This window comes from Lepidochelys kempii, chromosome 11, assembly GCF_965140285.1.
Source record: "Lepidochelys kempii isolate rLepKem1 chromosome 11, rLepKem1.hap1, whole genome shotgun sequence".
NCBI lineage: Eukaryota > Metazoa > Chordata > Testudines > Cheloniidae > Lepidochelys > Lepidochelys kempii.
This window is the reverse complement of record NC_136390.1, coordinates 68,232,164-68,252,744: the sequence shown is the minus strand read 5'-3', so window position 1 is coordinate 68,252,744 and position 20,581 is coordinate 68,232,164.

Here is a 20,581-nt window from a genome sequence, read left to right as displayed (position 1 = left end):
TACCAGTGTGGCTGGTTACAGATGCCATTAAGTTCCTCTTTGTTATATCAACATCCTGCTGAATGGAGCTGGCTTCTAATTCACTGGGCCATGGTGACAAGACGGTAAAATTCTTTTCATTGAAAAAAGGTTGTTAGAGAAAAAAACATTTTTTACTTTGGCTGGTAATTTGATTTGCCTGATGTATGTATTTTTGGAGGCACGCTGGGATCAATAGAAATGTGCTGTATTCTATCTTTGATGCAATCACGTCCATTGGATACCTAATCAATTTCTTTAAGAATACTTTTCTGGAGGCAAGTTACACTTGCTGACCCGTTTGATCATCAGTAAGGCGTAAGTTTTGACAGGAGAGTAATTAACTATTGGAACAATTTGCCAAGGATTGTGGTGGCCATTTTTAAATCAAGAGTGGACGTTTTCTAAAAGATCTGCTCTAGGAACTATTTTGGGGCAATTCTCTGGCCTGTGGTAAACTGGAGATCAGACGAGATTATCACAATGGTCCCTTCTGGCCTTGGAATTTATGAATCTGCAACTCACACCCCTCTGCTACCCGGCTACATACATCGGACTTCCTAAACCACTATCTCAAGCTGCGTTGAGGGTTTTCTGCCCTTATGTAGATGTGTGCACTACCTGGACTGATTTTGTGCCCAGTATATGAAGCAAGGTTAAGTTTCTGTTTAACAGTGGGTGTTCCCTAATTATTTTGTACCGAATACACTTTCTGTGATTACGTTACACTTAGCTCCAAGTATCTGTTGTGGAATACACTCTTTATTCATTTATTTCCAATGCCCCAAAGCAATCTCTTGCCTAGCCTTGCCTAGCACATTTGTTAAAAGACTTCATAAAGAACTCTATCTCTGAATCAGCACTATCAGATCTTTGTCCTCCACCCCTATGTTGATGGATATATTTTATATTTGTGTGTTTTTTTTGAGGGGAACACACTTTTATAAGAGGCTTTTATTGTAGGCATGACACCACACGCCTGATAGCGATGAAGACCTTTGGGTAATGTTGAAAACTCCTCCATATTTCTCACAAGCAAATCTGGCTTTTGCCACTTAAGCCATGTACTAAGGGTGTGGTGAAATCTCCATGACTGGCAACTTTTAAATAAAGATTGGGTGTTTCCCTGAAAGACATATGCTCTAATTCAAACAGGAATTATTTTGGGGAAGTCCTATGGCTTGTGTTACACAGTGGCCCTCTCGGGCTTTAGAGCAGATGAAACTATGAATTTCTTTACCCTTGTAGTCTGTCTGTATGTTTTTTAATTAAATGCAGTTCAGTTTTTTTGATTGCTTACTGCCACTTTTATTTGGGAAGTATCATTCTATGCAATGAGGAGAAAGATAGTCCAGAAGAGGATCTTGATAAATGGAGAGATGCGTTGGAGAGACATGGCCTCAAAATCAGCAGAGAAAAAAATAGAATATATGGTATGTAATTTGAATAATGTAAACACTGAAGAATTAGCCCTGAAACTAGATAGGCAGACAATACCAAAAATGCAAAGTTTCAAGTGTCTGGGTTCCAGAATCTGGGGAAATGGGGAAACCGAGGACAAAATTAGAGCTAGGATAAGAAGTGCCTGGCACAAATGGAGAGAGAGCAGTGGTGTAGTATGTGATTGGAAGATACCAGTAAGATTAAAAGGAAAAGCCTATAACCAGTGGTCCATCCCATTTTAATGTATGGTACTAACGTTGGGTAAAAAAGAAGAAACATGAGCAAATCCACAGAGATGCGAATGTTGATGGATGAGGGGTGTCAGCAAGAAAGAGCATGTGAGGAATGTGCATGTTAGAGCTCAAAGTAGGACCCCATATGAAAATATGGGGGAGTGCAGGCTCTGATGGTTTGGTCCTGATAACGGTGTGGGTAAGACAGTCCAACAGATCAAGGCTGAAGGAAAAAGACAGAGGCCAACCCAAGAAGTAGTGTTGGGATGTCATAAAGGAAGATATGTTCACATGTGTTGTGATAAAGGATACAGCATTGAACTGAGCACTTTGAAGGGAGAGGAGTCTTAGAGTGGACCCCATTTGCTGGGATTTACACAAGGAAGATGATGACTTTCATTTTGGAAGCAGTTTTCACCGGCCCTGCAAATATCACTCGGACCGTCCCTGAACACAGCTGTTGCCTGGGACACACCTACTCTTGTTTTTGCAAGCTTTTACAACACAGAGACTTTACCATGGCAAAGCCTCAGGCCATCTCTTTGTATTTAAAGGGGACCCTCTGGGACTATAGAAGTCTCAAAGCCCCTGAAATGACCGTATCATCTGGCCAAACAGCCAACTGCCAGGGCTCCAACACCTTCTGATACAACCCCCACCTGGTGTGTCCTCCCTTCCCCTCATCCCAGCATATCCCACATTTCCATAAGAACTGGAACACTCCAAAAAGGCTTTTCGGGAGCTGGTTCTGCCTCCTCATCTGACTTCTCCATCCTTGCTATCGCTTCACAAGCTTCTCTTCCAACCAGCCCTCCAACGATGCCCACCAGGCCCCCTGCTGATGGCACTGAACCCACACTAGAATCATACTCTGGGTAAGACCCTGTTGGTCACTCAGAACCTGCTGCATCTTTTGCAGATAAAAATGAAAATTCAAAGTCCTAAAAAGACCACCTCTGGGTGTTTCATCTCCAAGCCTCCATGTTCCACCTCTCGACAGACCAGAGACCTCTTAATGAATGGATACATCTTCCATCCCCGCAACAAGAGGCAAAACAACCCCATCACGTTCCCCATTCACTGGGCTGAGGGTGGCATGCACACTCTGAGCAAGTGAAGGAAGAGCAGAAGCAGGAACTGATGTATCATTCACACTCTGTAGACCAGGGGTGGCCAACCTGTGTCTCCGGAGCCACATGCGGCTCTTCAGAAGTTAATATGCGGCTCCTTGCTTAGGCACCGACTCTAGGGCTGGAGCTACAGGGGCCAACTTTCCAAGGTGCTGGGGGGTGCTCACTGCTCAACCCCCGGCTCTGCCATGGGCCCTGCCCCCACTCCACCCCTTCCCGTCCCTTCCCCTGAGCCTGCCATGCCCTCGTTACTCCCTCTACCCCCCCACCCGAGCCTCCTGCTGGCCACGAAACAGCTGATTGGGAGGTGCGGGGAGGGAGGGGGAGGGAGGTGCTGATCTGCGGAGCTGCCGCTGGGTGGGAGGCAGTGGGAGCTGGGGCTGGAGGGACCTGATGTGGGGCTGCTGACCTATTACTGTGTCTCTTTGGCAATGTACATTGGTAAATTCTGGCTCCTTCTCAGGCTCAGGTTGGCCACCCCTGCTGTAGACTATGGAGGGTCCAAGCCAGCTCCTCCATTGTTCCATCACCCACTCGCCCAGCTCCAGGGCCCTTTCCCAATTCTGTCTTGCAGTTGTTCCTTGCAAGCAGAACTCTGCCCCCCACCTTCCTGCTGTCTACTGTACAGTCCTTCCAAAGGAGGGAATGCTGGATCATTGCCACCCCGTCCCACTCATCCCCCAACCATAATGCCTTACTCTTTGTCAAATTAACATGGCTCCTGACAGTTGCTCAGACTACTGGACGTAAGTCCCCAGCCTGTCATTCTCCTCACGGTTCGTGACCATGACTGATGTCATCCACAAAAGCTACAACCTGAGGGAAACTGACATTGACATGGACCTGGCCCTGGCCTTCTACCCCCCGACCCCCAACTCCACTATCTGATGCTAAGAGTCTAACAGTGGGATCCACGGAGAACCCCATGTGCTTAAAGAACAGCCCAAACCTCAGTGGGATTGCCTTCTGCCCAAGCCAGCCACTAACCAAAGGGTAGATAATCACTCCCTTGCACGGTATCTGCAGCCAGGAGATACAGGACTGGGGGATCCCATAGTGCTGTAGTACATCACACAGATACTCATGCCACACTCGATCAAAGGCCTTGTTTTGATCCAGGGACTACATGTACCCTCACCACGCACCTGCTGCCCCGCCTCAAACACCTGCCGAGGATTACACACTGAGTCTGTTAGCAGCCTGCCCTTGTCTGCACTGGCCTGGGCTAAAGGATCAGGGTTGGAGCCACCTTACCAAGCCTCTTCAGGAGCACCTTTGCTAAGATTTTATAATCTGTATTCAAGAGGGTGAGAGATTTTCAAGTTTTCTAACAACCACCCGTCTCCCCATTTGGTCAGCAGGATCAACAAGCCCTTGTTAAATGATCTCTCCAACTCCTACCTACTCAGTGCCTGATTAAACACAGTGGTCAACACCCAGGTGAAAACCTCTGGGAAAATCTGGTGCAATTCACTTGTCAACCCATCTGTGCTGACCAGGAAGAGGGTGTGGTCAAAGCTGGGTCTGTGAGGGGATCCTTCCCATAAAGAGTGACTACTCTGAGACTCTGCAGCCTCTCTTGAGGATATAACACAACCCTTCTTTTAACTCCACCATTTCTCTACCCAGGGCCTCCTCCCCCCATCTTCCTGCCCCGTCTGTGCCAAACAGTCAGTATCTCTCCATTTTCTGAATCTGCCTGTTGTTGGCAAGATTCCTGAAAAACCGCTTCATTTCCTCCTTCCTATTTAGCCACCGGCTCGCCAAGGAGGGGTATGCCTCAGTTACGGTCTCTGAATTCCTAAACTGAGCAAGGAAATGAAAACCCAGGCCTCTTCCCCTTGCTCACCCAGTCACTGCCACTCATTACTTCCATGAGCCTCGGATTCAACTTCCAAATTCCCTTCCCAAAGCGAATGACTGTATCCAAATGCCAAGTGACCTGCACCAAGAAATGATCTGAAACCTTCAATGCAATGGTCCTAAACCCTACACACTTTACTCCCTTCTGTATGTACAGTCTATCAGTTCTAGTCCCCCTTGCCCCTCTAAAAACATGTGTATCCACCACCCTTCTCACTTCTGGGTTGAGGTGTCCAAATCCCCTTTCCCCACCTGGTTTAAAAAGACTGCCTTCACCACCAGCAGCAGAGCAGGCTCTCCCAAGGCACTGGTGAGTTACTGAGCACCAGCACCCCACCACCATGCTTGCTGCTCCCTCCGTCATCCACCTGAGTGGCTCCTGCCAGACCTTGTGACTCAAACTCCACCATCAGGGCGGACAGAGAAAGCGGCCCAGCTCATGCCCCTCTCCTCCTTCCACACTCCCTAGCTTTGCCTGGTTCTGTTGTTTTTCCTACGCCACCATGTTCAATGACGCCTGCTTGTGGCTTTTACTACTGTCCAGCTCTTTGCCTTCTCCTGGGTCTTTCCCCCCAACCTTTCCAAACTGCCTGCCCTCCTGAATCCCAACATTCTTCCCTGTCCTCTAATATGCTCCCTGCTCTCAGAAGTCTTCTGGTCTACTAGCTGCAAGAACTCCTCCTGGTGGGGCAGGCTCCCTAGAGAAGCCCTTCTCCCCACCCCCAGACTTGGGAGAGAGGCCCCTTCTCTCCTGTCCCAGCCCTTCTGGATTGGCCCAAACTACTCTCCATACCCTCTGCTTTATGCCCTTGCACTTCTGCAATGCCTCCTTCTGTCCTCCTCCCTTCTCTTCTTCCTTTTTCTCCCCTGCTCCTAAATGAGAGCCTAACAGGAGGGATTCAGGCCTTCCTTGCAAATCCCCTGGGTGTCCTCCCTGGAGCTGCCGAGCAAATGTAGCCTGCCCTGACTCAGCAGCCACCTTGCTCCTCTCATCCAGGTTCACAACTAGTTCTCTGAAAGGGTCAGGGGCCTAGCCTACCTCTGACAGGATCTACAAGGCTAGGGGAATGAGGCAACTTCAGGTTCACCTGGGACTAGTTAACACCTTGTGTTACTGGGAGCAGGTAATTAGGCAGGAAAGCACCTGGGTAACATAAAAGAAAACTGCTCCCAGGGGGTCCTCATTAGAACCAAGCCTTCTGGGGAGAGGAACAGTCCCCAGGGCACAGAAAGAGAAAGCTGCTAAAGAGAGGGCTTCTCAGGAGGAAGCTGGTGAGCGGGACTCCCCAGCAAAGGAAGAATGCTCCTCAGTAGGGGAGTTCCTGGAAGGAAGGGACTGTGGATGGTATGTCTCAAAGAAACTTGACTCTGATGAAAGACTTCACCTGGTAACAGCAGATGCCCAAGATTAGAGGAATTAGATGCTGTCTTGAGGAAGGGTCCTTGTGGCTTGGCTTCCATGCAGAAACTTGGCTCCTCTTTACCTAGTGCCAAGAGGTCCCTAACTCCAGAGAAGGGTTCTGGGTCATGAAGGCCTCACTGGTAAAGGACCACCTTGTCTGCAACTGGGGTTGACAGACTAAGGTTAACTTAGACCCTTCAGATAGAGATGCTGAAGGGGAAACCTATTTGTGTAATGTTCTGCCATTGGACTCGCCTAAACTAGAGTGCTGAAGGGGTGCTGTTTGGGGAAAGTGAGGCAGAGCTGCAAAGGTGGTGCTGTGCTGGGTATCCTGGAAGCATTCCAGGGGTGAGGGGCCCCATTACAGGGGGTAGATAAAGATTACACTCCTTGCAAATAGATGGCGGTAGCTGCTAGTCATAGAAGTAGCTGTGTCTTGTTGAAGAGCAAATGAAGGTGGATTTGACTTGGGAGCTGGCATCCAGTGATAAAGAGCTGACCAGCCAAGACTGGTGACTGTGCAGTAAAGCCAAGCAATCAAGCGTATTATTTATTTTGCCTGGCCCTGCTTAATAAGCCTCTGAAGCTTTAAAGGGTCGGCTTTTCATAAGTGCTCAGCTTTGGTGTCACTCTGACTGGATTGGAGTTACCATTAACTTCAGAGGAATAGCCAATAATGAGCACACATGAAAATCCCACCCCAGATTTTTCAATCCTGGGTGCCTGAAATGGAAGCTTGGATAGTCAGCACATTTGAACATGTGGCCACTTTGTTTTAGATGGCCACGTTTAGGCACTCAGGTTTGAAAGCGTTGGCCTAAAACTCTCCCTCAGACCGAGGGCTTCTTCTCTAAGGCAGAGTTGATTGGAATCACTCTAAAAAAGAGCAGCTATCCGAGAGCTTGATCCCACAGCCAATGCTACAGCTCCCTTTTCTCTCCTGTGTGATGGATGCTTCATGGGGGAACTCTTACAACTTCCTTTTTAAGAGAGAGAATTAAAAGGAACCCATTATTTTGCCCCCAAAACATAGGAAGACACCTGGTCCAGTGGCAGTATGCTACCATTGTGGACCAAGCTGTTCCAAAGTGACTGGTGATTTTGGTGGCCTCCATTCATGGGTGCCTAGGGCGAAACATTTTAAGGGGCTTGACTTCAGAAAGTGCTGAGCACCTGTCCTCAGATAATCAGATCCCTTGCAACTGTCTCAGTTGGACACCTGAGGCCCCAAAGCCATGAGTCACTGTGGGGAAAAAGCCTCTGATTCCCATAGGGGAGACTTACAGTGCCAGACACTTGCTGTCTGCTCACAAGGAGCTTGGAGTGACGCATCAGGCCCCTTTATTCATCCTCTGAGGGGAAGGAGTGCCTTGGGTTGCCCAACAAAGCCTTTTATGCTAAATAGCAAGCAGCGTTCCTGCTCCGGTAGCATAAAACTCTCACGCCTCTTCAGCATCAACTAAGTGATTGCCCCGAGAGATCAAATACTCCTGCAGAAACCTACCCTGCATAGGAGGAAGACAGCAGATTGAAGGTGGCTGCAGGTCCCTTAACTTTGATTTTCCTCATTGCTGCAAGGGCATTTAATACTAATGAATCAACTCTTTCGTTGCTGTGCTCTGCTCCATCCTCTCTGCTGTGGTAGAAATGATCTTGGTGCTGTGCTGTCTGGCACATGGGATATCTATTGAGCTCAGTCCTGCAGGCAATCCTGCCCCAAGCCAGCACAGCACTTAAGCATGTGCTTAACTTTTAAGTATGTGAGTTGACCCAGAGCGCTCAGCACCTTGTGGCGCTGAGCCCTAACTGAATCTTTCCCTAAGTCACTGGTAGATTATGCAGCAGTCAGAGGGTTAATGCTTTTTGCAAAGAATGTAAGAATGTAGAGAGACTTTTTTTGTGCAAATAAGATGTCTGCCATTGTATAATGCTGAAATCTGATCGAAGACGGTGTCAAATCCAAGTGAAAAGAACAATGTACACTGTACATTGGCCAAACCGGACAGTCTCTATGCAAAAGAATAAATGGACACAAATCAGGCGTCAAGAATTATAACATTCAAAAACCAGTCGGAGAACACGTCAACCTCCCTGCACACTCAATTACAGACCTAAAAGTTGCAATTATTCAACAACAAAAACTTCAAAAACAGTCTCCAATGAGAAACTGCAGAACTGGAATTAATTTGCAAACTGGACACCATTAAATTAGGCTTGAATAAAGACTGGGAGTGGATGAGTCATTACACAAACTAAAAACTATTTCCCCATGCTAATCTTCTCCCTACTGTTACTCACACCTTCTTGTCAACTGTTTGAAATGGGCCATCCTGATTATCGCTACAAAAGTTTTTTTTCTCCTGCTGATAATAGCCCACCTTAATTGATTAGTCTCGTTAGAGTTGGTATGGCAACCCCGTGTGTGTGTGTATATATATTACATTAGTTCCAGGTTAAGCAGTTCCCTTTCCCTGGGTAACATAACAGGGACTATTTTTTTTTTTTTTTTTTTTTGAAACAGAAAGGAAATTTCTAGAGCTAATTAAGGCACGCAGGCTAATTAGGACACCTGTAGCCAATTGAGAAGCTGCTAGAATTAATTAAAGCTAATCAGGACACCTGGTTTAAAAAGGCTGTCACTCCAGTTAGTGAGGTTTGTGCGTAAGGAGCTGGGAGTGAGAGAACTTGCTGCTGGAGGACTGAGGAGTACAAGCATTAACAGACACCAGGAGGAAGGTCCTGTGGTGAGGACAAAGAAGGTGTTGGGAGGAGGCCATGGGGAAGTAGCCCAGGGAGTTGTAGCTGTCGCCCAGCTGTTCCAGGAGGCACTCTAGACAGCTGCAGTCCACAGGGCCCTGGGCTGAAACCTGGGGTAGAGGGTGGGCCCGGGTTCCCTCCAAACCTCCCAACTCCTGGCCCAACACAGGAGCTTCCACCAGAGGTGAAGGTCTCTGAGCTGGTCCCCGACCCACATGGTGGATCAGCAGAAACTGCGGGGATTGTTCTTATTCTTTTTTTCCCCATGCTATATTCAGTTTTCAGAAACTTCAACCCCTCCTTGGCCGAAGACCCATCTTTCTCAGCTTCCAAGAACTCTGGCCTCTTGTGTCTGTCTAGTGATGGGCGCCAAAGATGGCTTGTCTTTACTTATATCTTCCAAAGTTCAATGCCTTTTTTCAAGAGGCAGGATGCTGTTTTCCCCTTCCTGTGTGCTTCCATTCACCTATCTGTCAATGGGGCTTCCATTATTTTGATTCAACCATAGGAGACAGGTACATATCTCCACCCTGTTTGGCCACAGACTGCAAAATATAGATCAAGGATCAATATTTCCTCATACAGTGCTAATATAGGCATTGTACCATGATATTAATCACCATAGTGTCAGTAGCTTTCAGAAAAGACCTCTCTCTACGCTTTTATAATACAGTAATATTGTATACAGTCAGTTAATTCAATTGCTTATCACGTGTGGTTCCGCCCCCACCCTGCATCTTTATAGACCAGTAAACCTTTGCAATGTATTCTTTGAAGATTAAAACCGAGACCCAGTGTCTCTCTCCTGCTGGGCATAGATGCCATGCTGTCTCCTTCCCCACTTGTTAGCTTGATTTCTTTGTTTGCCTGATAGTTGTTGGATCTTCATTGTCTCTGCCTGACAACTATTCAGAGAACCAAATACACATTCCTTTGTCTAGGGCAGATCTGTTTACCAATGCCCTCTGACATACCTGGCTTACACACATTTTAGTCCTCATTCCAGCATGTATCCATAACTCTTAATACACACTACATACATGCATCGTGCCAGGATATTAACTATCACTGAGTTATTAAGTTTCCAACGATGCCTCACAAGGCACGTTTTGTACAAAGAATATTACAATCGTGTGTAGGCTGTGAATTTAGGGATAGTTAGGGTCACTTCCACCTTACTACATGCTCTCGTGCTCTGACACGTGTAGTGTTGGCTCAGTCCTGCAAGGTGCTGAGCACTCTGCTGCTGCTCCAACAGAGAACTTAAGAACATGCTCGGCCTTTGGCATGAACACCAGTGAAGACCACTCAGTAGTTTTTCATTCTGTCCTACTTGGGCTTGCTAGCTCTCTAGGGTATGCCTACCATGCAAGTGGTGGTGTGATTGTAGCTCAGATAGGCAACCAGTGCTAGATTTAATCTAGTTAGCACAGGCAACACTAGTAATGTAGATGTGGCAGCATGGGTTAGCAACCTGAGTACACGCTCCCTGGGAATCCTAGGGACCCTTAGTTTCTCACTACTTTCCAGTGCTCTCAGTCCCAAACACATAAAGCTACATTATTTAGGGCCCGTAGGCAAGTATATGGAACATGAAGATGCTCATTTGCATTCACTAGTTTATGCACAGACACCTGTATTTGCATGAATAAAAACTTCCCAAACAAAATCCAGATGCGTGAATGTTTGTGGGAAAGCAAACTAAGACAAACAACTGTTTGGATGAGGAACTATCGTTTTGTTCTGGGTTTGTACAGCGCCTTGCACAATGGGGTCCTGGTCCATGACTGGGGCTCCTAGGTGCTACATAATATAAATAATAGTAATAACTAAAAAAGGTGCACACCTGGATTATGCTGAATCATGCTTCAGAACTCACAAATGTGTTTGCAACTCGCTTTCCCCACTCCTTGCGCATCTCCATGTTCACAGGAACAGATTCTGCTTTTCACTCCCGTGTGAGTGAAATTGGAAATCAGAATCGGCAGTTTGCACTTGAACCCAGAATGGCAGAAACGTCATTCTCTTCTGCTCTTCAACAAGTTACCCTCTGGCTGCCTCCCACAGGGAGTGTTTGAGGACTCAGTTCAAAAAGGAATGAAGGATATAAATTTGCTTGAGACAATTATTATCCTAATCACAATGTTCTTTTTAAATAAGTGTTTGAGTAAATACCAAAAGGGAGCAATTAAACTCTTGCCTCATAAGACCTTGGCAAAGCGCTGAATGGTGAAGCCATAACTCCATTCCCTTTCTGGAATTTATTCAGCTCGAGAGTAATGGAGTCAGATTGGTAAATGGCAATCGGACAAGAAGAAGTTTGCCATGCTAGAGTCTCATTCACATTGTTAAAATTAGAGTTGTATTCCCAGTGTTAGAAAATGCTGTTGAAACACACACACAAATGATACTTTTCTACTCACAGCATAGAGTAGTGGGCAACTTGTGCACAGATTTGGGAAGTGGGGACTAGAGCTGGCTGGGTAACATCTTTTGGACAAAATGTTTTTTTTGTGTGTGTGAAAAAATGTGGATTCCCATTTCCCAAAACATTTTATGAATTTGTGTTGAATTCATCAAATTGTTTCGGTCAGGGAAAAAAGATCCCCCAAAATCTAAATGTTTCATTTTGACATTTTCGTTTGGATTTTTGTATTTGAAATGACATTTGGTTTTGAATTTTGTTTTTATTTAAAAGGTTAAAAAAATCTCAAAGAGGGAAACAAAATGTTTCATCTCAGTTCAAACCAAACATTTTGTTTGCCCCGAAACACTTTTTTTTTTTTTTTTTTAACTTTTTCATGTCACAAAATTTTCATTTCAGGTTGACTCAAAATAAACGTTTTCCACAATTTTTCAGTTTGAGCAGAGAACCAAAAAGAATCAGTTATTTGCCCAGCTGTAATGGGGACTTTTCATCCTCTTCCTAATTGTTCTGTGACTGGCCAGAGGTATGTTCTTTAAGCTGTCTGAGCCTCTGTTTCCCCTTCCCATCCTTTGCCCTGTCTGTTTACATTGTGAGCTCTTCTGGGCTGTGGTCCCTTAAAGTCTTTGGAGTATCTCCTTCACAGTTCCTGAACGCGCACACTCCTCCTCACAGCATTCCGAACCTCTGCAGGGAAGGCGCATCACTTCTGCAGGCAACAGCTCCATCTTTGTTATTTCAACGCCATTGGCTTGTAGTTGCTCTGCTACCTCTTCCAGTTGTTTCTGGCCATTAGAACCGGCTCCAAAGTAAGGAGAGGGGAGGGCCTTTTTAATTGTCATCTTGGCTTTGCAAGTCACAAAGCTGGCTCAAGTGTGGCAGAAATATCTTTTTCACCCCACGTGAGTTCCCAAATTTTCTAGTGAGAGGAGAAAAGACCCATTGGCCCAATGATAAAATAAAAGGTGGGGGACAGGAAATGAGGCTCAAGGCAGGCTTTGCATGTTGAATTCACCCCCTGTTCCATGACATTATTATAAAGTTCTCTTTTATTTCAGCAAGTGTGAAATGTGGGTGTCTCAGTGACAATTAAACCAGCTCATTAAGCGATGCTAATAACTCATGGGCAAGGCTGATTTGTCCCTTCTGTTGCCCTATCCCATCCTAAATGCATCCTTCCATTTTGCCAGCTAGCCCAAAAGAGCTTGGTAAGACTGTCTGAGTTAGGTAGGGGGTGACTCCTGCTGAAAGAGATTCGAGGCGAGAAGTCGTAACCAAAATTGCATGCACGTTGCCTTGGAACAGGCAGTCAAGATTGTATTGTGATTATTGTTAGAGGAAAGAAAGAAAGAAACTAAAAATTCTGCAGCTTATTCCATGGTGTTTAACTCTGCTTCCTTCCCCAGACCTGAAGAAGAGCTCTGTGTAGCTTGAAAGCTTGTACCTTCCACCAACAGAAGTTGGTCCAATAAAAGCTTTTACCTCACCTACCTGGTCTCTGTCATATCCTGAGACCTACAACAACACTGCAAACTGTGTTTAACTTCTCCACTGAGTAGCTGGGGTTCTCTCCCCATTTATACATGCCAAAATTCATAGAGGCCAAGGCCACAATGGTGTTAGTATGTGTTGGCGTTGCGTATTATATGTGTAGAGTTGGATGTAGGCAGTTGTAGGTTATGTTCTCATTTTAGGGCGTGTTTGACAATGTTGCCTTGTCTGATCAAATCCAGTTTCATTTATTGTTTTGTTAGGGTCACCTCAGAGCTTTGTGCTTGGACCCCCAGGAAGTTAGATCCTCAGCGGGTGTTAACCACCTGAGCATCTGGCCTGTTATTTTGAATATTCTTCTGCAGGAGGATTAAATGGAACACTGCAAAGTGCTATGCTACGACTCAGCGTGATGGAAAACTGGGTCAGACTTTTTGTCAGCCCACAGACCACTTTCCTTTAAGGGCAATGAAAACACTGGGGAGCTGCTAATGCATTCAGACACTGATCAAGGGCAATCAGGCTATTTCAAATCACACCTATGACCAGGCTCTAATCCCTGCAGTGAAGGTGTTTTGTTCAACCCTGAACAGTAGAGAAATGAGATATTACACACAGGATCTCAAGGTTGGCCTGGTAATCCAGTGACATCGCAATGCAGAGGACACATCCTAGCTGGGCTGGGGAATGTACGGTCGCAGCCCAATCAAGCCCTGAAGGAGAGGAATAATAATACTTTGCACTTACATAGCATCTTCCACCCCAGCACCTCAGCTCTCTTCACAAGCATTAATTAGTTAAGCAACAGGACTGGGATGTAGGCGTTACTATTCCCGATCTATAAGTGGGGAAATGGAGGTACAGATGGAGTAAACTACTTCCCTAAGGTTAGATGGGAAGTGTTGTGACAGAGGCAGGATTAGACTCTTGTATCTTCTGACTCTTAGGGTGGGATGGGGGAATGGGGAGCCTCATAATCATAGTGGGTTTATAACCATATTTGGTAAATCAGTGGAGCTGGTTGGAAAATGTTTTTTTGTCTCCCATGGAAAATTATGATTTTTTTTAAAAAGAGGAAAAGTACCCAAAACTGGAAAAAATGTCCAAAAACTGTTGGGGAAAAAAATCCCCAAACTACTGGATACCGGGAAAAAATTGACCAAAATTTTAATATTTTTTTCAGTTTTTGGCTGAAAACTTTCTGGGTTGGGGTTTTCCAGTAAGAGGTTGAAAGTTTTCAAGGAAAGCTGTTACTTTCTGCAAAACTTCTCATCTTGTCAAAAATCATTTTTCAACAAAAAAAAGTTTCAGGAGAAAATTTTCACCCAGCTCTATGTCAGATCTAAAGCGTAGGCTCTCCCCTCCAAATGTGACTGTCACCTAAATATGAACGCTGGCCTGCTGACTGGTTAGAGAATGCTGATAGACATAAGCACAGTGCATGGTGAAGGCTAAGCTTATGAAGAGTAACAATTTTACATAGAGCCTTCCCTAGGGAAGCATCGCAAGCTGGTTTTCTTGTTGACCCTCATATGGGAACCATTCTTGCAGCTCTATGGGGAGTAGAACAAAGGGGCACATCTGCACTGCGGGGGAAAAAACGACCCTGGGGCAGCAAATCTCAGAGCCTCAGGCTCTGAGCGTGGCTGGCGGGTATTTTTTGGGTTTTGTTTTTCGGAGACGTAACCTGCATCCTGCACTAGTGACACAACACAACCGTTTTTAGGAGGGGAAATGGAAAAAAAACCCTATTGATTTTCCAAGGGGCGCAGCCAGTTGAGTTAGGAGACGTCTCTTGGAGTATGGATGCTGCAGATATTATTATTACTACTTAGTATAGCCACAGTGTGGAATAAAGCTGTGATAAGCATAGTGCTCTACTGACCGGGGACAGCACTCCATGCTTAAATGCAGTAAAGGCAAGGATTTAGACAATTGTTATCGCATTGTCACACCTGATACGGAGTCTGTAGTACTCATTATTTCAGGGAAGAGTCCTCTCTGAAGTGGAAGGATTTGGCTGAGCTCTTGAGCTTCAAATTGGCTTCCTCTTGGGAAGGGGCAGGTCCAGATTAGCTGCAGCCTGGAGGTAGTTTTGATTGGCACCAAGACCGGCTGAGGGGGAGAGGGGGCATGAGTGATACTGAATGACACCTGTATATAACAAGGAATAAACAAGCAGAATCTTACAACAACTAGACACACAAACCATCGAACTGGAAGTTGACACAATGTTGCTTGCTGGATTTCTGGCCTTGTGCATTATAAGATGTGCTTTTATAAGGTGGTATATCTAAAATTTATCACCAGAAGTGTACACATTTTAAAGCAATACAGATTAGGATTAAATATCGTGTGTCAATTCATTTCTCTCTCAGCAAGGAAACAACCCACTCCTGGAGCTAAATCCTGTCTAATCTACCTATTTACCAATCCATTTCTACAGCACTCATCACCATGATGAGTGACAGTGGAAGTAATTAACCACTGGAACAATTTACCAAGGGTCATGGTGGATTCTCCATCAATGACACTTTTTAAATCAAGATTGGATGTTTTTCTAAAAGATCTGCTCAAAGAATTATTTTGGGGCAGTTCTCTGGCCTGTGCTATACAGGAGAACAGACTAGATGATCACAGTGGTCCCTTCCAGCCTTAGAATCTGTGAATTTATGCAACTTCCTGACGGCTTAGAAGCTCCCACAATACTACATCATAGCTCTGAGTGTGTATCAGTTTGGAACTGTACAGCTGATTAGTGGCTGACTAGAAAGAGAGAGAGATGTCATACTTTAATGTGCTTGCAGTGTTCTTTTAGCCATGTTGGTCCCAGGATATGAGGGAGACAAGGTGGGTTAGGTAATATCTTTTATTGAACTGGTGAAAGAAACAAGCTTTTGAATTCTTGGAAATTTGAAATCTTGTGTCTTCCACCACCAAAAGAGACAAACTCTCTCATACTTCTAATCTAACAGATATGGAAGACTATCTTTTAATTCAAGAGCTAGAAGCCTGTGGTTTTGGTAAGAAGGGACTTTCATGGTTATGAACACTGTGTGAGGTATCCAGATCATGTGGTGATTGGTGTAGTACAAAAATGTCAATACATAGATGGGTCCTATTCCCAAATCCACATTTATTCAGGTCGCTAACAATCGTAGTGACTTATATGTAAATGTGGAGATGAGCAAAACTTGATGTGGTCTTGGTTTACTTGGTAGACTTGCTTGACACATAGACTTTGCAAAACTAAAACAAGGAGTATTTCAAATCCAGCTCCCATGGAATCCCAAGCCCCAGACTTTAGGAGAATTCAGATAACTGATTTTGATTATGGCCCAACTTTATTTCCAAACCTCACTGATTAGGTTATGGTTTTGATTGAGTGAGAGGGTATGTGTGTGTCCCATTTTACCTGAAAATCCTCAAGATTTTGTAGTAACAATGATTTCAGGTCAAAGATTTTACTCTCAACTTTTCTTTAGTAGTGGCCTTAGACTATAATAGATAAATCCCACTCACTGTTTAACTGCACTGCTGTTCTCCCAACTCCTGACTATGGGACTGAGTTGTAGCTATTTGAGAATGAACTCAGCCTTACAAGGCAAGGTATCCAAGTATATGTGTGTGCAGTTGCCCTCTTTTACATAGAATCAGAGCTGCTCAGATCCTCCCACTGGCTGAGCTGTTGAGCTATTCCAACAGTGGTTGAATTTTACAGGCAATGGATGTATTTTTCCATCCTTACCATTCTTATAATAATTTCCGTTAAATTGAGATTTGATAGAGAACCCCCATGTATACACAGCTAATCTGACTTCAGCTAAGCAGAGAATGCACATTTCGCTGCTGCTGGTTTTGACTCCCAGCCATTGCGTGTGTATTAAAGGAGGGCAGAGAAATATGATCCGTCATACGGGCCTGGCAAGCAGCCGAGTCATGAATTTTTTATGACACCTCTTCTTCAGGTGCTATGTGTGGGCAGATAGGTAGTTTCATCAAGGCATGTAGCAACTTCAGCAGACGCATCTTGGAATGCCACCCATTTTATCACTCAGGGACTGAACAAAGCACAGTTAAGAGAGACTGGATATTATAATTAACATAAGCCACTACAGGCTGCTGCGTCTGTCTCCGCACCATTAGAAGAATAACCTGTTGCCTTTGCTAGGAGCTATTGCAGTGGAGAAGGGAGCTAGATTTACTGAGAATACAGCAGCTATGAGTGGCTGAGGTAGCTGCTCCAAAGCTATGCTGTGGGGAGGAGGAAGGGGCTCGTATGCTGGACGCAGCAAATCTGGTTGGGTCAGAGCATAAATTTTGGCTTTCTGAGACTGAGGGGAGAAAGAGGAAGCGGCTCGTCTGCTTTTGCTTGGGCTCTCCCAAGGATGGCTTCACTCTTTCAGCACTTGCGGATCCTGCTGTGGAAAAACTGGCTGAGTGTCAAGAGGCAGCCTGTGAGTATGAAAATGAAGCTGCTGGAGGGGTGAGGAGAGAGAATGAGGCAATGGAATGGAGGGAAGGGGAGTTCAGTAGTTTTTAAAGCCTTTGGGAGCAAGTTTTTAAAGCCTTTTTCTGGTGTAGAGAGAGGAGGAGGACTGGAAGTGAAAACTTGTATTTTTGCATCAGCTGAAGTCAAAGGCTCTGATCCTGCATCGGGATCCACCGGTATGGACCCTGGGCATACAGGTGGAGTTCCATGGAAGTCAGTGGGGCTCTACAGGGGTCCAGAGGTCCATGCTGGGAGGACCTGATGCAGGAACATGGCCATATCTGGTATTTTCACTGTCTGAACTAAGGACTTGATCCTACCGCTAGCTCCAGGTGAGCAGAGTGCAAGGTACAGAAAAGGGCAACAAAATGATTAGGGTCTGGAACAGCTTCCATATGAGGTGAGATTAATAAGATTGGGACTTTTCATCTTGGAAAAGAGACACCTAAGGGAGGATATGATTGAAGTCTCTAAAATCATGACAGGTGTGGAGAAAGTGAATAAGGAAGTGTTCTCAGAACACAAGAGCTAGGGGTCACCAAATGAAATTAATAGGCAGAAGGTTTAAAACAAACAAAGGGAAGTATTTCTTCACACAGTGCACATTAAACCTGTGGAACTCTTTGCCAGAGGATGTTGTGAAGGCCAAGACTATAACAAGGTTCAAAAAAGAACAAGATACATTCATGGAGGATAGGTCCATCAATGGCTATTAGCCAGGATGGGCAGGGATGGTGTCTCTAGCCTCTTGTTTGCCAGAAGCTGGGAATAGGCGACAGTAGATGAATCACTTGATGATTACCTGTTCTGTTCATTTCCTCGGGGGCACCTGGCATTGGCCACTGTCGGGGACAAGATACTGGTCTAGATAGACCTTTGGTCTGACCCAATATGGCCATTCTTATGTCTGCAGCTAATTCTAATTCTGTCAAAAGAATGCTGCTAAGGGGAAACTTCTTGAGGATGGTGAACATGGGGCCATTTTGGCCCCAAACTCTAAGGAACAAGGACTTGTCTATAGAGAGAAACTCAGAATGCATTTCCTCCCATGGTGCACCCAGCAGCCCTGCAGATCTTCCTAGCCTCCTCATAAGCAGCAGTGTTTATTCGTCTCTCATTGATTCTTGTGCTGCTCCCAACACCCTGGCCTGCAATTACGTTGCAGGAGTTTACATTAGGAATACCGTGTGTGTGTGTGTATGTGCACAAGGTATTCTTAATTAAACAACATGCATCAGAGACTTGATTGCAAGGGAGGAGGAGAAAGTGGGTAATAATATAAAAGGACTATTTTCAGTGACATGTTGGTGTTCTAAATAGCACAGAGATGAAAAGGCATGTAAATCAGTTGTCTGTACAGGCTCAAATGTTGCTAAATGCTGAAACTGTGCAAATAGCCGCTGAATGGGAAGGAGCATTTTCCTGTGTCTGGTTTGGTGGAGTTGTTTCCCCCATTGGACAATGCAAAGACTCTCTGTCCCACTCCTAGAAATCAGCTCTGCTGTCAGTTACACGGGCGTAAGTCCACATGCCCCATTGCCCTTGCTGGAGTTCCTCTGATCCATCCTCCCTCTGATGGTGTATCTCAGAGACGAATCAGGCTCCTAGGCAATGGGCCTAACTCTGGGTTTTCAGTAAAGAGAACATTTCATCACCTTTTGGAAAACTGTGTGGATAATATCTTTTTTTAAAAATTGTGAATATTATTGAAAAATATGTTTAAAATGGGTCGGCTTTGAGACAGTAAAAGAATCCTCTCATGCTTTGACTTCTGGCGTAATATCCACCATCCCAGGAACTTTTACACTCCTGCCATTACTATTATCTAGCACTATCTCAAGGTGTATAACATTATCTCCATCTAAGAGATGAACCTTCCTGTGTTTCGGTATTTCCAAGTGAATCACCTTAAGGCCATTTTGCAATTCTATTGCCCTTATAAATACTACCTGGTTTTTAATAGTGTACATATAATAGTAATACCCAGGTTTTATCATCAGTAGATGTCAAAGCACTTGGAGGTCACTATTCTCATCTCCACTTTACAAATGAGGAGGCTCAGAGCAGCGAAGTGATTTGCCCAAGCTCACCCAGCAGCAGAGTTGGGAGTAGAACCCTACTTTTCCATATCCCTGTTCTAGCTACTAAGGGCTTTTCTTCACTACAGCTGCTGGTTAATCTAAGCTATGCAATTTGAGTTACGTTGGTAGTGTAACTCAAGTCGACGTAGCTTAGATCTACTTACCGTGGGGTCCACACTATGCTATGTTGACGGGAGAAGCTCTCCCGCTGACATTGCTTCTGCCTCTCGTTGAGGTGGAGTACAGAAATCGATGGGAGAGCGCTCTTCATCGATTGAGTGTGTCTTCTCTAGACCGGCTAAATCGATGTCGCTGCATCGATTGCAGCAGTGCCAATTTTGCTCATAGTGAAGACGAGCCTGAAGCAACACGGCCTCTCAAAACAAGACAACCACTATTTACAGCATACTATTTATGATACATACCTATTGGTACTTGTACTTTCTAACCAAGTTCTGGTGCTCACCAATACCACCAATATAACAAATATGCCTTTATTCCTGTTTTATAGCTTTGGTCGTTCACCTTAATTTCCTGGCCTTTGATTGTTTTTATAATCCTGGCTATTGTCCGAATCAAATTCCCTCCGGAACCACAACCAAACTGTAAGTAACTGGAACATTTCTATATCTTTGGGATTTAGTTCCCATTTCAGTGACAGACATATTACTTTTAAGTATTTGGTTCCTTTACATGTACAATTCTTTATAGTTTCCAGATGAAATTTCCTTAGGTACAGAATGCTGCATACAAAATGTCTGCTTTTCTGAGGTTATTTTTGTTTACAGGTCTTTCATATTATCTTCATAGTTAGAAAGTGGGGTTTACACATGTTCCCCATTGAGATCTTCTCAGGTACTACTCTAATGGGGGGCAATATAACCCCCTAGATAAACAAAGGGAGAGAGGGCAGTATGAGACAATCAGCCTGCTAAACCCAGGGTTGTGAGTTCAATCCTTGAGAGGGCTATGTAGGGATCTGGGGCAAAAATTGGGGATTGGTCCTGCTTTGAGCAGGGGGTTGGACTAGATGACCTCCGGAAGTCCCTTCCAACTCTGATATTCTGTTCAGCAAAGAAAGTAAGTACAAAGCTATTGGCCTGTGCTGAGATCCACAAGGGTATTTAGGCTTCTAACTTCCACTGTAATCAGAAGTTAGGAGCCTAAATACTTCTATGGATCTGGGCCCATACCCTTAGCTGGTGTAAATGGATGAAAGAGATCTGCCTCTTTATGCCAGCTGAAG